The sequence below is a fragment of the Triturus cristatus genome, chromosome 1_1 (assembly GCF_964204655.1).
Source record: "Triturus cristatus chromosome 1_1, aTriCri1.1, whole genome shotgun sequence".
Taxonomy (NCBI): Eukaryota; Metazoa; Chordata; class Amphibia; order Caudata; family Salamandridae; genus Triturus; species Triturus cristatus.
In genome coordinates, this window is record NC_140579.1 from 1,011,266,355 (window position 1) to 1,011,279,568 (window position 13,214).

Genomic DNA, 13,214 nt, shown 5'->3' on the forward strand with positions numbered 1-13,214 from the left:
AATTAATGTTTTGGAGAAGAGGGGCTTGCACCCTCCCCTCTTCTCCCCTCTTCTCCATTTGCTGGCCTCTTGAATGCTTGCCAGCCATTGTAGAAGAGCTTCGTCACTCCGAACAGGCCCCATCCTTTTCGGATTCGGGGGCGTGTTTTTTGCTACTTTTCTCATTATCTCCTCCAGCCAATGGCAAGAGGAGAGAAAAAGAAAAACACGCCCCCGAATCCGAAACCGCCGCTGCGTTTCTCCGAGGCATTTCAGCTTCGCCTCGGAGAAAGGCGGTGGTGTGCTTGCTTTTAAAGGGCTGCTGAAGTCCAAATGTTTACAGGAAAAGTCTTGTAGAGAACGGCAGACCTTTGCGACCTCCGAGTAGTAATCTTCATAGCCACCATAATTACGTTTGTTTTTTTTTCTTCAAGCTGCACACGGCAGGTTTTGGTACCCTTTTAAGCAGGAAATTGCATTCGCGGGTAGGCAGCTGCCAGCTAAGCGTCTGTGCACAAACAGATGCTCCGGAGCCCACAGAAAGGGCAGAGAAAGGAGATGCCAGCCGAGATTTAAGACCCATTCTGCAGAGGGCGAGTGAGAGACGCCTGCCCTCCCAGGATTCAGCAGGCCGGACCTCAAGGGCACGAGGGACGGAGGCCATCAAAATGTGAGCAGACCGCGGTAAGAAAGACCCTGACGGCTTGCACCGGCGCTTTATTGTCTTTTATACCACTGACCAGTGCAATTGTGTCGAAAGTGGATGAATATTTGGAGGTTTTTCCCCAGTAGTGGGTTTAGCGACGCCGCTAGCACGCTGACCCTGGCACCAGGCCTTGCCGACTGCGCAGGGCGGGTGTGAGGGCCGTCTGTAGTCGTCCGATGGCCCCTACGACGGGTGTGTGAGAGCGGTGAAGGCTCTGTTACACAACCGTAATTGCGACCATTTCAAGGTTACTCATGGCCACCTATTCTTTAACAGATTAGGCGCTGCGTGGTTGTTGGTGGCAGATGCTAGCAAGGGGTCCGGCAACAATGCTGAGTAGTAATTTCCCGCATGCGACGCCCGTCTGTCTCCTCATGTCTGCTCCTGGCAGACGGACACCTCGCAAACACAGCTTGGGAGTAGAAGTCATTTGACGCCACGCCTGGCTGAGTGAAAAAGTCCGCTTTTATTCACACCACACACATCCTTCACTGTAAAATTCACTTAACAGCACATTAACAATGAATGCCTCACCCTTCCCCTACTCTCTAAGCTCCCCCTCTACAGGAGCTTGCAGGAGGAGAGCGTCCCCTGCAGGGCCTATTAAAGGGGCTTGCATTTTATCATGGTGCCTTGTTTGTGGCTGCGACCCCTGCAGTAGTGGCCGTTTCCTGCTCAGTTCGGCTGGGGGGAGGCAGGGGCGACCAGCATGTTGTGCTCTCGGTGGCGCCGAGCTTGGCCTAAATTCCAGGATGCGGTGCGAGTCTGGGATGGTTGCAGGTCAGGAAGCACGGCTGGCATTGTAGAGGAATTTCGATAGAAATGTCATCCGCTGCAGCTCCTGACCCAGGCTGCAGCGATGGGTGCGTGACATGGCATTTAGTGCCGGCGTCCCCCGCGCAGCGAGAAAGGCTCGTGCATGTATTTGCTTTTGTCATTGACAGGCGAAGCATACACATTCCAAAACTGCACACTGTATATCCAAAGGACATTTAAAGAGCTGCTATGCACTGGTGACAGTTGCAAGGTTTCATAGCGCTACGTTACTGGGTATTCACATAGCGCAGCGAGTATCAGTTTACTTGTATATCTTGGCGCTTTGTGAGGAACTCAATTTATTTCAGCGGTTCATCCAGCGGAGGTTTTCCTCTGGTGCACTTTGTGTTTGAACTGCACTGGTTTGGGAGGGTAGTTTGCCGTGTGCGGGCTGCCCTCGCGGCAGTGACAACGCCAGGGCCCGATTGGCAGATAACCTTTGGATTACTACTGACGCGGCCCAGTGTTTTTGTGACTTGACTGGGGCGGGGCCGTGCTAGAAACTAACCTAAAAGAGCTTGTACTTTTGACAACTACTTCACATAGCAGCAGTTCCAGGTGTTGCATCTATTATCAGTAGTCAAGGGCAAAACCACTATTCTAAGCAGGGGCGTGGCTCGGTCAGTAAAACTGGAGGGGGTGGGGCAGCGCTTGAGGGGTGACTTAATTGAGGGGCAATGGAAAGGGAAAGGAGTGCGGATTGTGAGGGGTACTTCAAACACAGTATTTTGTAAAATACCCATGTTTTAAGACCTTCAAAACAAAAGTGTATGTGTGTTTTAGTCTGAGTAAAGTATTTAAAACCCCCAAGTGAAAGCCGACAGATATCTTACCATGCACGACTGAAAGCTCCTGTGCTCAACTATCTACTAAATAACACATTTATTAGGCGGTGTAACAGCCCAAACACCTCCCTGAAGCTACGCACTTAATCCTAAACCACAATCCTATGCATCTTGGACCTGGGAGGAGTTGCTCCTCGCAGATGCAAAACTTGAGTACCCCACTGAGGAAGCTAAGGTTGCAACAGCAAATTTGATTATTTTACCCCCTATGATCTTGTTTTTTTCTCTCCTCTCTGTGTGAATTAATTCAGCTCAAACTCTTAGCATTAGGGCAGATTCTTTCGCATCAGCTGTGACAGAGTCTCTGAAACGTCAGATCAGTGCACTTCAGACATTTTGATGCGCACCCCTCCCCATCCGTGAGAAAAATAAATCACCGCGCCCCAAATAGGTCTAGACTTATTTAAATATTGTAGTTAAGTTCTATCATCATTTTAAAAAACGCATTCAAATGCATGCTTGCCAAATATACTGTTCTGGACTGGCAGGCCTTATTAACATGTACAAGTATCTACAGTGTGATTATTAGGAATGGGGGGAGGGATTTGAAGTGCCTTCCCTTTTGACACCTTTCGCTACCCCGGATATAAATGATAAAAGATGTTAGCGATAGCCATTTACAGAGTGGCTTAGTGCCACGCGTTTTTGGGCTGAAAACACACAGTTCTCAGCAAAAATTGTTATTTTGGCCAGAGCCTGTCGACCCCCCTCCTCCCCGTATCACTGGAGCCCTCTGCGTCAGAGTCATCGATGCAGAGTTGGTGACACACAAACCGGCGTTTCTAAACGTGCCGTGGGCTTTGGCAGAATAATTTGTACGGCAGGTTCACTTCTGAATACGGAGGTCCGGAGCAGGGTCAACTGTGTGGCAGGGTTTAGCCACTGAACCTACCACAGCCCTGCCGGAATTCCTGTTGAGGAACAACGCCTCGTCATGGGTAATTAGGGCTAAATAGAGAAGATCGTACTTTGCGGCTGGGTTATGTGCGCTTTATTTACAAACAATAGTATATTTTTCCAGTATTTTCGGCCACATGTTAGCTTTTGTAGCTTCGTAAATATAAGGTGTAGCTATGTTCCCAGCTCATAAGAAATGTGCATAACAGGCATTTCTAGGTTTCTTAAGGTCTGTATTAAACGCCAGGAACTGCTTTCACTTGCGAGATCACAGCGAACTGCTCCGTTTTTCGAGGCTGCAGGACACAACATAAAGACTGAGAATGCAGGAGTAAGGTATTGTCATACTGAATTAGCAGATTTTGGAGTGATGTTGCATACGTTTATATATGGCCCAGCAAATACAGCGGAAATGTTAGCTATAACTGGGAACTCGGATTTATAGACTTGGAAGTAATTTGATTTTCTCTTTGAGTTAGCCGAGGTTATACCCAGTTTATTCATCTAATCATTTATCATCAATAGAAATCCATTTATTAGATTGGGCACTTTTTGACTTATTTTGTAATAGTTTAACGAGCTGCACGGTACTAGAGCGTTGCCATAAAAAAAATAAACATATTATGACTGATAAAACTATCACCCTAAGAAAAGCAAGATGCATGTATAGATTTCAAAAGTATTGTCTGGATTACCTATATTGCAGAGTTTTATTTTATATAACGCGAACTTGACCCAAATCCAATCAGGTATCAGAACGCTGTTCAGTGTGATTACCGAGACTCAAACCCAGTTCCCTGGGCTCCTTGATGGGGGAAGGTTTCCCTTAATCTTCATAGAGCCTGTTGAGGGGTTTGTCAGTTAATCCTGCAAAAAGTAAATATGTGTCAAATTTTGCGGTTACTGTGTGTCTGTGTGTGTGTGGGGGGTGGCTCTGTGTGTGTGCGGGTGGCTCTGTGTGTGTGGGGGGGTGGCTCTGTGTGTGTGGGGGTGGCTCTGTGTGTGTGTGGGGGTGGCTCTGTGTGTGTGTGTGTGGGTGGCTCTGTGTGTGTGTGGGGGTGGCTCTGTGTGTGTGTGGGGGAGGGTCTGTTTGTGTGTGGGTGGCTCTGTGCGTGTGGCTCTGTGTGTATGGGTGGCTTTTTTTGTAGGTGGCTCTATGCGTGGTGGGTCTGTCTGTGCGTGGGTAACTGTGTGTGTGTAGGTGGCTCTGTGGGTGGCTCTATGGGTGGCTCTATTTGTCTGTGGGTTCCTCTATGTGGGTGGCTCTGTGTGTGTGGGTGGCTTTGGGTGTGTGGCTCTGTGTGTGGGTGCAAATGCAATAGGTCTCGCATTTGAGAGTGATTAAGCTATTGACATTGTAAATAACAATGCCGTTTCTTTAAATGTTTTAAAAACAAAAACATAAACAAAAATAATGTCATGAGCAATGCCAATAGCTCTAACTTTAACAATGCCGAGACCATTGCATTGTAAATGCTTGTTCCATATTTTTCTGGGGTCGGTGCGGTTTTAACATCTCACGCAGGCCCTATCCGCTTTCCCCATGTGCTGAACCTTCTGCCAGGAAAATCCAGCAACAGCCATCCACCTCCCGCTCCTGAATGTTTTTTTTGCCTTTCTGCCTCGCTTTTCGTTGTTCTGTCTTAAATTCAGTTCTTTACATCTTACAGGACCAACCATGCCATGGAAATCGCCTTTTCCGTTTCATCTGTTCTCAATTCCATTTTTCCTTGTTTACTGCTCAACACTCATAAAATGATTTTCTATTTTTCAACCCCTTCTCTTCTTTAATTAGTTTAGTCGATTATTTTTTTCATTATGTATATTCCTCCAAGTCTATAAATAAGCGTCATCGTTTTCTCTTCACCTCTACTGCCTCATCCCCTTTTCTGATAGTCCTGCTTCCTTTCTATATTTCGCCTTATTAATTGCTCTTTTCAACTCCTTGCTTTCGTTTTTTCCTGTACATTTTGCTGTTTATTTCTGGACACACAATCATTCTTTTCCCCTTCCCTTCCTTTCCTTCTGCCTTTTTTTTACCTTCATCTTTCCATTTACTTTCATTTTCTGATCTCTCTTTTATGTTTTGTTGTATCATTCTTAGGCTCTCAGTTTCTTATTGCCCGTTTTTTTGTTTCCCCATTTGTTACACTTGTTCGGTGCATTGTTGTCCCATATCTTCACTGGTCCAGCGCGCTGCTCCAGTATTTATAAAGTGCAGACTCTTGGTGCTTCCATTCAGGCACATAAGATAGAATATGACATTAGGTGAAAAGACTAAAGGCCCAACCAAGCCTGTCCATTCTGTTGTCCAAAGGGCTACAGAGAGGCTGCGTAGTGTTATTTTTTATGTCTCGCCTAGACAGCGCATGTCTTGTCTCTTCGTTTTTTATCAGTCGGCTTAGAGACCGCTCATTGCTTACTATTTATTGACTTCAAAGTACATATTTCTAGGTTGGTTCCAAACTTCTTGCCATGCATGCTTTTCTTTTTTTCCAAAACTCACGGTGGAACTAAACATCTTTGAGGTCTGCGTCTATCTAATGTGGCTCCGCTTATTACTACCTCAACACGTTGGGTGGCTGATTCACAGACCCGTCGTCGCATAAATTCTCGGCTTTATAACTTGCTCTGGCTTCCACTTCAACACAGAGTTCAGTACAAGCTCTGCTGCTCCACATTCAAGACGCTTGTCCTGTCTTGCCTCCAAGTTCCAGATATAAGTGCAGCAAGGGTTTGTGCAGACTTATTATGCTTTCATTTCGATAGACACCATTTTCTCCTCAAGCCTTTTTGGTTCCTTCCCTAGGTTCATAAGTTCCTTGCCCAGTTAAATTTGCCAGGTGCGTGTCCTATTGCCTTGCTGACTGTAGTAAGGACATACATATTTGTATACATTTTTTGTTGTTATTTTCTGCTGCAGATCAAGGTCTTCCCATTGTTATATTTTTTCTTCCTCTGGGACTTACTGTAGTGCTATATTATTCTTTTCTGGTGTAGTATTAAATTATATTGTATTTCTGTATTGCAGTACAACAGCCAACCAGTCTTCAGGGTGAGGGCTACGTTGAAAGAATGTAACAAATAATAACAAAAACAAATGTCCCCCATGTGACCATCATAACAGGCTACAGTACATGTGGCCTCCAAACTGAACACAACATTCCAGCAGATGCCTACAGAGCATGACACACGTGGTCCTAAAACATGGCATGCCATGCAGGGGAGGGTTTACCTCCCCCCTGACGTCCCCTGTTTATCCCATTGCCTTCACTGCATGTTTCTCACCTTGCTGCATTGGCTTTAAGTAACCACCTCTTTGACCACTCTTGAGAATTTCCTAAATCAATACTAATTTTCCCCACCATCAGAGTTTTACCATTACTCACAGTAGCTCTGCCGTCCACCACTCCAACCTCACCTGTCCCATCCCCTCCCCTCAGCTTTGAAATTTCAAATTCGAACAAAAGCTGGTGTTTTTAGAAGAATGAACATTATAAATCTGTCGGGAGCCAGAGTAAGTGACCCAAGAATGTTTTTTTCGGGGCCTTGGATGAGAGTTCCACCAAAGCACAGTAGGGGACCCGGAGCAGAAGTGACAGCTGAAAGATGCAGGCTGCCACTCCTCCGAATTGCAACAGTTTATCATACTGAAACGAACAATTGTGAGAAAAAAGGAGTGAACCAACAATGAGTGAGGATCTATAAAAGGCAGACTTGAGAAGCAAAGCAGATAAAGCAAAAAGTACAAAAAAGAAGGGAGAGGCCCCACAAATGATCTCCTGCTGCCCCTTCCATTTTGGTGTGTGGCTCCCAACAGCCTCAGTTGTTTGTTGGCCATCTAATGAGATACATACTGCAGACCCAGAGCGTGTTGTGGATGTGTGCATTGTCTAATTGACTTAGTTATGTCATTGACACACCAGTGAGCAGCTACTCTTATGCTGGTAGTTTAGGACACATGCACCGTGTGCTGCTGCAGGTATGAAGGGCAAGCCAGACTGTTGGAAAACGAGGCAGCATCTGTGAGGCCTGCACAAATAACATGACTACATTTGTCCTTCACTGGGAACCAAACACCCCATTATACCGCTTGACTCTCAGAGGGTAGCGTTGCAGAGCAGTCTGAGGCTTACTCAAGGGAGGTGGTGTGGGCTAGTAATCGCCATTTGCAGGTGCGCAGAAATAACACTCAATATTTGATTGTCCAGTCTGTACTTTGCTTTATAAAAGTAAGAGTACATTTATTAGACACACACACTACTCAATACTATGCACCAAATTACAAATATACATAAGCTGTTGGAATTACTTTGTGACATTGCGTAACATCTCCACCCCTGCCGCAGAGGGGGTGGGGTCTAGTACCACCACTCCCATGTATGCACATCATCTTGCCCCCAATGTAGTTAGTTGAACATAACCTGGAGCGAGGGACCTGCGCACTGGCTCAATCCCAGTGGCGACCCCCCACTTTTCCTCAACAAACATTAAAAAAGTTGTACACCTGCCTTAGTGACACATGACCCTGACTGAACATCTCTTATTGACCATAAAGTATGCACCTATATATCTTAAGGGCTAGCAGTCTGGGGTCTTCACCTAAGCGCAGCAGCAAGAATACATGTTTACGCACACTTTAGAAGGACAGTACTCAGCACATTTGGGTATCATTAGAATGCTTTGCAATTACAGCCCCTAAAGGCATCACAGATGAAATCACAGGATTATGCATACACAGCCAGACAACCTAGCAGGAATGTCTGCCAACCTAACCCACTTTGCTTATGACATCACCTTACACCAGTACTTCACATTACACATGTGACCTTCAGTCCCTCTATAAAAAATAACATTAGTAAAAGCATTTCTGGTGCAATTACTCCTCTTCATCTCCAGGGGATACCGTTCTCCAGACCTCCCCTACTCAGCCCTTAACTCCTGGATGTACTCCTCAATACACCCATAGCTGTAAAATAAAAGTTCCAGCCCAGAAGGTGTTAGATTTTGAGGGGTTGTTCCTTTCAAGCCCCCATGTGACTTAGGGAGGTACTCCTCTTCTACTGGGGGGGAGACTGTGCTTCTCCAGCAGCTCCCCCAGCACCTTTGCACATGTATGGTGGTGACCCCGCTCTCCTGGGGCCACCACAAGCCGTGAAATCACTGTGTTACCCTTGCAGGCCGGTCCTGGCCTGCAAGGCATTATGGGTTTTGCCGTATAATTGATGAGCAGCTCTCCCGCTGCTCCGGGGAGAGCCGCGATGTGGGCCTCCGACTGCTTCTTCCTATCGTTGGAGGGTCCGGTCCCACCCAGACCCCCAGGTGAGTGCTATGGCTCAGGGAGCCCACCCCCGGCCGCTCGTGCATTTTCGGGGGCTTGGTCCCACCCGGGCCCCTTGCTGCATCCTCCGCTTTTCCCTTCCAGGGCAGCCTGTGGAGTCCACCCCCGGCTGCTCCTGCCAGCTCCCCGCTCGGCCCGCACCTCCGGGTGCGGCCGCGGGAGCTGGCGCCTTCAGGCTAGTCTGCCCACTCGGCAGACGCAGAGATCTCCCCGGCCTCACCGGACCTTCAGGGGAGTGCGGCTGCACTCCCCCAGCCTCCTCCGATACTTCGGGGCCCGGGGATGGGGTCCCGGGCCCCTGGACTCCTTCGAGGGGGGCGCAACGTGCTCCCCTCCATTCCGCCTCTTCGGGGCCCGGGGATGGGGTCCCGGGCCCCTCCTCCTCGTAACGGGGAGCGCGACGGCGCTTCCCGGCAGCTCTTCGTCGGCGGGGGCCAGGGTGGGCTCCTGGCCCCCCCATGGGGAGATATCTTCATGGGGAGCATGATGGCGCTCCCCGACTTTGCTTCGGGGACCGGGGATGGGGTCCCGGGCCCCCTTTTGGTCACCTTCACGGGGAGAGCGCGACGGCACCCCCCTGGCTTGACTTCTCCTTGGGGGCAGCCCCCGGGACCTGACCCACCCCGGGGGCATCTCTGAGACCAGCGGCGGAGCCACACGCGCTTCGTCGTCGGTCTTCTTAGGGGTCAAAGGTCGCCTACCTTCCGGGGGCCATATCTCAGCTTCTGGGGGTCCGATCTGTCCCATTTTCGCGTCTTCTTGCTCCTGGTGGCGTCTCCCAGCCACTGGGAGCACTCTCCTTCGCCCTCCGGGTCTCCAAGAGGGTGCTTTCTGCAGGGAGCGGTCTTCACTGGCTCCCTGCGCCAGCCTTTCACCTGGCTGTCCTCCTGGGCCTCTCTTCTCCCTGCTCAGAGGCCCCTGCTTCTGCGCACCGGTCGTGGGCTCTTCTTCTGGCACTGTTAGGGCCCTGGGGGGAAGTCAGGGGGTACCTCCTTCCAACTGCCAATTGCCAGGCTCCAGCACCTTCCGCCTCAGCAGACCACACCCCAGAGAGAGCTTCTCTTCCTGTCCAAGCACTTTTTAAAAGTTGAGTAGGGGGCTGGCAGGAAGTCTCAGTTGGTCCTATCAAACAGCGACACATCACTTCCCTGCCCCTGCTCCCTCCTTCTTGTCCAGCCTTTGGGCTTGTTCAAAATGGCGTTGCCCAGGGTCTCTGGCCACATGTCTCTGAAGCCCCTTCCCCCACGCTGCCTTCCCTCCTTGGTGCAGCCTGGTGCCTGGCACCCACTGACAGCTGCTTATGGATGAGCCTGTAGCCCCACCCATCTTCTCTTCGTGGAGAGGAGGCCTTAGCTTGTGGAAGAAAGGTTATCAATCCATCCAGCTGAGGTCAGCCCTCAGCCTGGGTCTGGTCATGGCTGGCTCAAAGAAATATGTAATTAATCTAGGGCAACTTCAAAAATGCTACAAATCTCAAAACCTATCAGAAATAAACAATAGTGACACTGAAGGCTAGAAAAATACAAAAATAATTTATTGGGACTTGATGATCATTGTAATAAATATAAAAGATCTAGTGCTACAGAGACCAACAATAACACAACATTCTTTCTAGCATTCATTCATCACACATTCATACTACACTCTATTGATCATATTGGCGTACATGATCTATTTGAGAATGACAGCTGATTTTTGAAAAAGTTTGCTTTTGAGTGTCTGATCTTTGGTTTCTGGTGGTGCGGAGCAGATTGAGATGAGCCGTGGAAGGCGAAGACCTCCAGCGCCTTTCAGCTAATCTCAGGGTTCGTCTGTCCTCATTGAGTCTGCCGTCATACCAGGGTTTGGAATCTTTTCTGGAGATCCTCTTCAGTTGTAGAGGTGCGGTTGTGTCTAAGATCGAGGACATGGAGTTCAGGTAGTGTTGTGTCAAAGCTTGAACATCCGTTAGGCCTTCCGGGGGGAGCAGGATGTTGACGCTGGCGCATGTGGAAATGTCTGTATGTGGTTTTTTCAGAATCCTCTTCCATATTTTAGGTCTCGCAGGTTGTACTGAGCGTAGTTTGACTGATTCCTTGATGAAGAAGGTGATGGCATGGTGATCGGACCAATCACATGGGAGGATTGTGCTAAGCTGTATAGCTTCTGGTTTGGCAATAACCAAGTCAAGGGTTGAACCCTTGAAATGTGTGGAGCTATTGCAGATTTGGGTGAGGTCAAGGGCGGAAAGGAATGTTTTGAGGCTATTTACTGCCGGGTCGTTAGGGCCGTTCCAATGCAGATTGAAATCGCCAAGGTATATTTGGGTATTATGTTGACCAGTGTGAGTGGTCACGATATCCATAAATTGCTCGATGAAGGTATTGTTATCGCCTGGCGGGTGGTAGAATATGTGCAATGAGCAAATTCGTTTGTTATTACTTGTGACCTCTAAGCAGAGGCATTCATAAGAGGATAGATCCGGTGAGGGTGAGCTGTTCACTGAAAGAGTGTTCCGGTGAATGCAGGCAATACCGCCTCCTGGTCTATCGGGTCTATCTAGTCTGGTGATGTCATGATCGGGGGAACCAGAATGTCTAGGATCGGCGTGGAAAACTCATTTAGCCATGTTTCAGTTAGAAATAGGAGGTCAGGATCATGAGTGAGTATTAGGTCAGCTATGTCACCTGCGTGTTTTGAGGCTGATCTGCAGTTTCGGGGTAACACGCTAGTGGGTGGAGCAGTGTGCGACCATTTTGTTTAGTTACTGATCTGCAGTTTAGTCGAGACGTGGCTTTGTGGTGGAAGGAGGATCCAGTGTTAATGGAACTTGCAGCAGATTCTCCAGGGTTATCCCTCTGTTGTTGTGAGTAGGGCCTCTATGTGTCGTGTGATGGATGGTTTAAATTTGGGAGGGTTTAATTGGATTGCACGGGTCAGCTGTGGATTGGCTGGGTTTGGAGGGATCGTAAGAAAGGAGTAGGGAGTGTGTATCATTAGCAGTTAGAGTATTTATCCTGCAGCACGGTCGGGTATTGGAATTGCAGTTAGGTACTGTTCTCCATCTTAGGGGTGGATGCTTAGGGTATCGTAGATGCCTCTGATGTTGGAGTGTGGGGCTGTTGCTGTGATGGTTCCAGGTCTTATCATCGGCATGTCGTCTAATCATGTGTTGCTGCCCAATCAAGTTCCGTAGCTTTTGGAGGTCATCCTTGATAAATTGTAGTGAGAGAAGGATTACATAGAGTCTAGGGTCTGGTGTAGGAGGCGTGTTAATTGTTTGGTCTAGGGGGAGGGTAGGGGTGGATGGGTTTGTGGTGTAGATTGGAGGATGGCAGAGATCTGAGGCTGCGTGGCGGGGTCTACAAGTAAGGCTCTCTGGGGAAGGGGAGGGGGGAATAGCCGAAGGGGGAGGGGGAGAGGTATGTGTCGGATGGGTGTGCGTCGAGAATAGTGGCGTGGATGGGATTGGGTTGTAGATGGGAGGGTTGCATTGATCTGAGTTTTCATAGTGTGATCTAGCTGTAAGGCTGTCCGGGGAGGGGGAGAGGTATGTGTCAGAGGGCTGTCTCCTGGCGTTGAGGTGGGGGTATGGAAGGATAGGTTCATAGGAAAATGCCCTGGGGGTGTTATCGGCATGGACATGGGGGGCGTAATCGGCATGGGCATGGGGGGAGTTAAGGAAATAGGGGTGTCTGTGGTGGGGAGAGGGATTAAGTACTTTATCTTTGATGAGAGGAAAGATGTTGTCGAGTAGGGTTAGGTTTCGGTCGGATGATTGCATAAGGATGGTCCCATTATGATAAATGGTGATTGTGGCTGATGCATTGTAAAGCGGGGAGGGGCTGATAGCGATCTTGAGACCGTGTGCTGTTTTCCTGGATGAGGAAACAGAGAGCAGGGCGTAAAAGGCTTTCCTCCATTGGGCTCTTCTCTTTGTGTAAAAAATAATGTCGTTGGATAAAGTGCCTTTATTTGTAGAGTAGTAGGGGTCTGATATTGGGGTTTCAGGGTATGTTTTTAGCAGCGAGTGTTTGAAACGTTTGGCTGCTTTTTTCGAGAGGTTAAGGGGGTATTTGATATTATAAGTATGTTGACCTGCACGCTCCATCGTGCTATTGGCGCTTAAAGGAGGGGTAGACAGGTAGGGGGAGTGCACTAATAGTGGAGGGGTGATGTGCAGCGTAAGATGGGGATAATGAGGGGTCGTATGAAGAGTCTAGTGACGGACCCGGTCCTGTGCGGTTAGGGTTGCGAGAGGATAAGTACCCTGTTAGGGAGAGAGGAGATGGGAAAAGGAGAAGAGTGAGAGGAAGTGGGAACGAGGGGAAGCGTGAGGTGAGCGGACGCACCTATTAGTTGAACCGGAGGTAATTAGATAGGGTGCTGTAGTGAATTTTATTAATTTTCCAAAGATTGATCCAGTGTCTGCTCGTGAATAGACCAATCCTATGGACATTAAAGCCAGTACAAGATGGCCGCTGTATTTGTAGTCCTATCACTCTTACTTGAGGGTGCAGTCCTATGTCTCTCTCTATGTACACTGAATTGGGTTGGTCCTTTTTCCCTTTCCTTGGAGGGTCTTGAGGGGAGAAGTCCTTTCACTCTTTCTACGCGCCGTATTGTCTGCGATGGGATCTGGCGAGAGTCA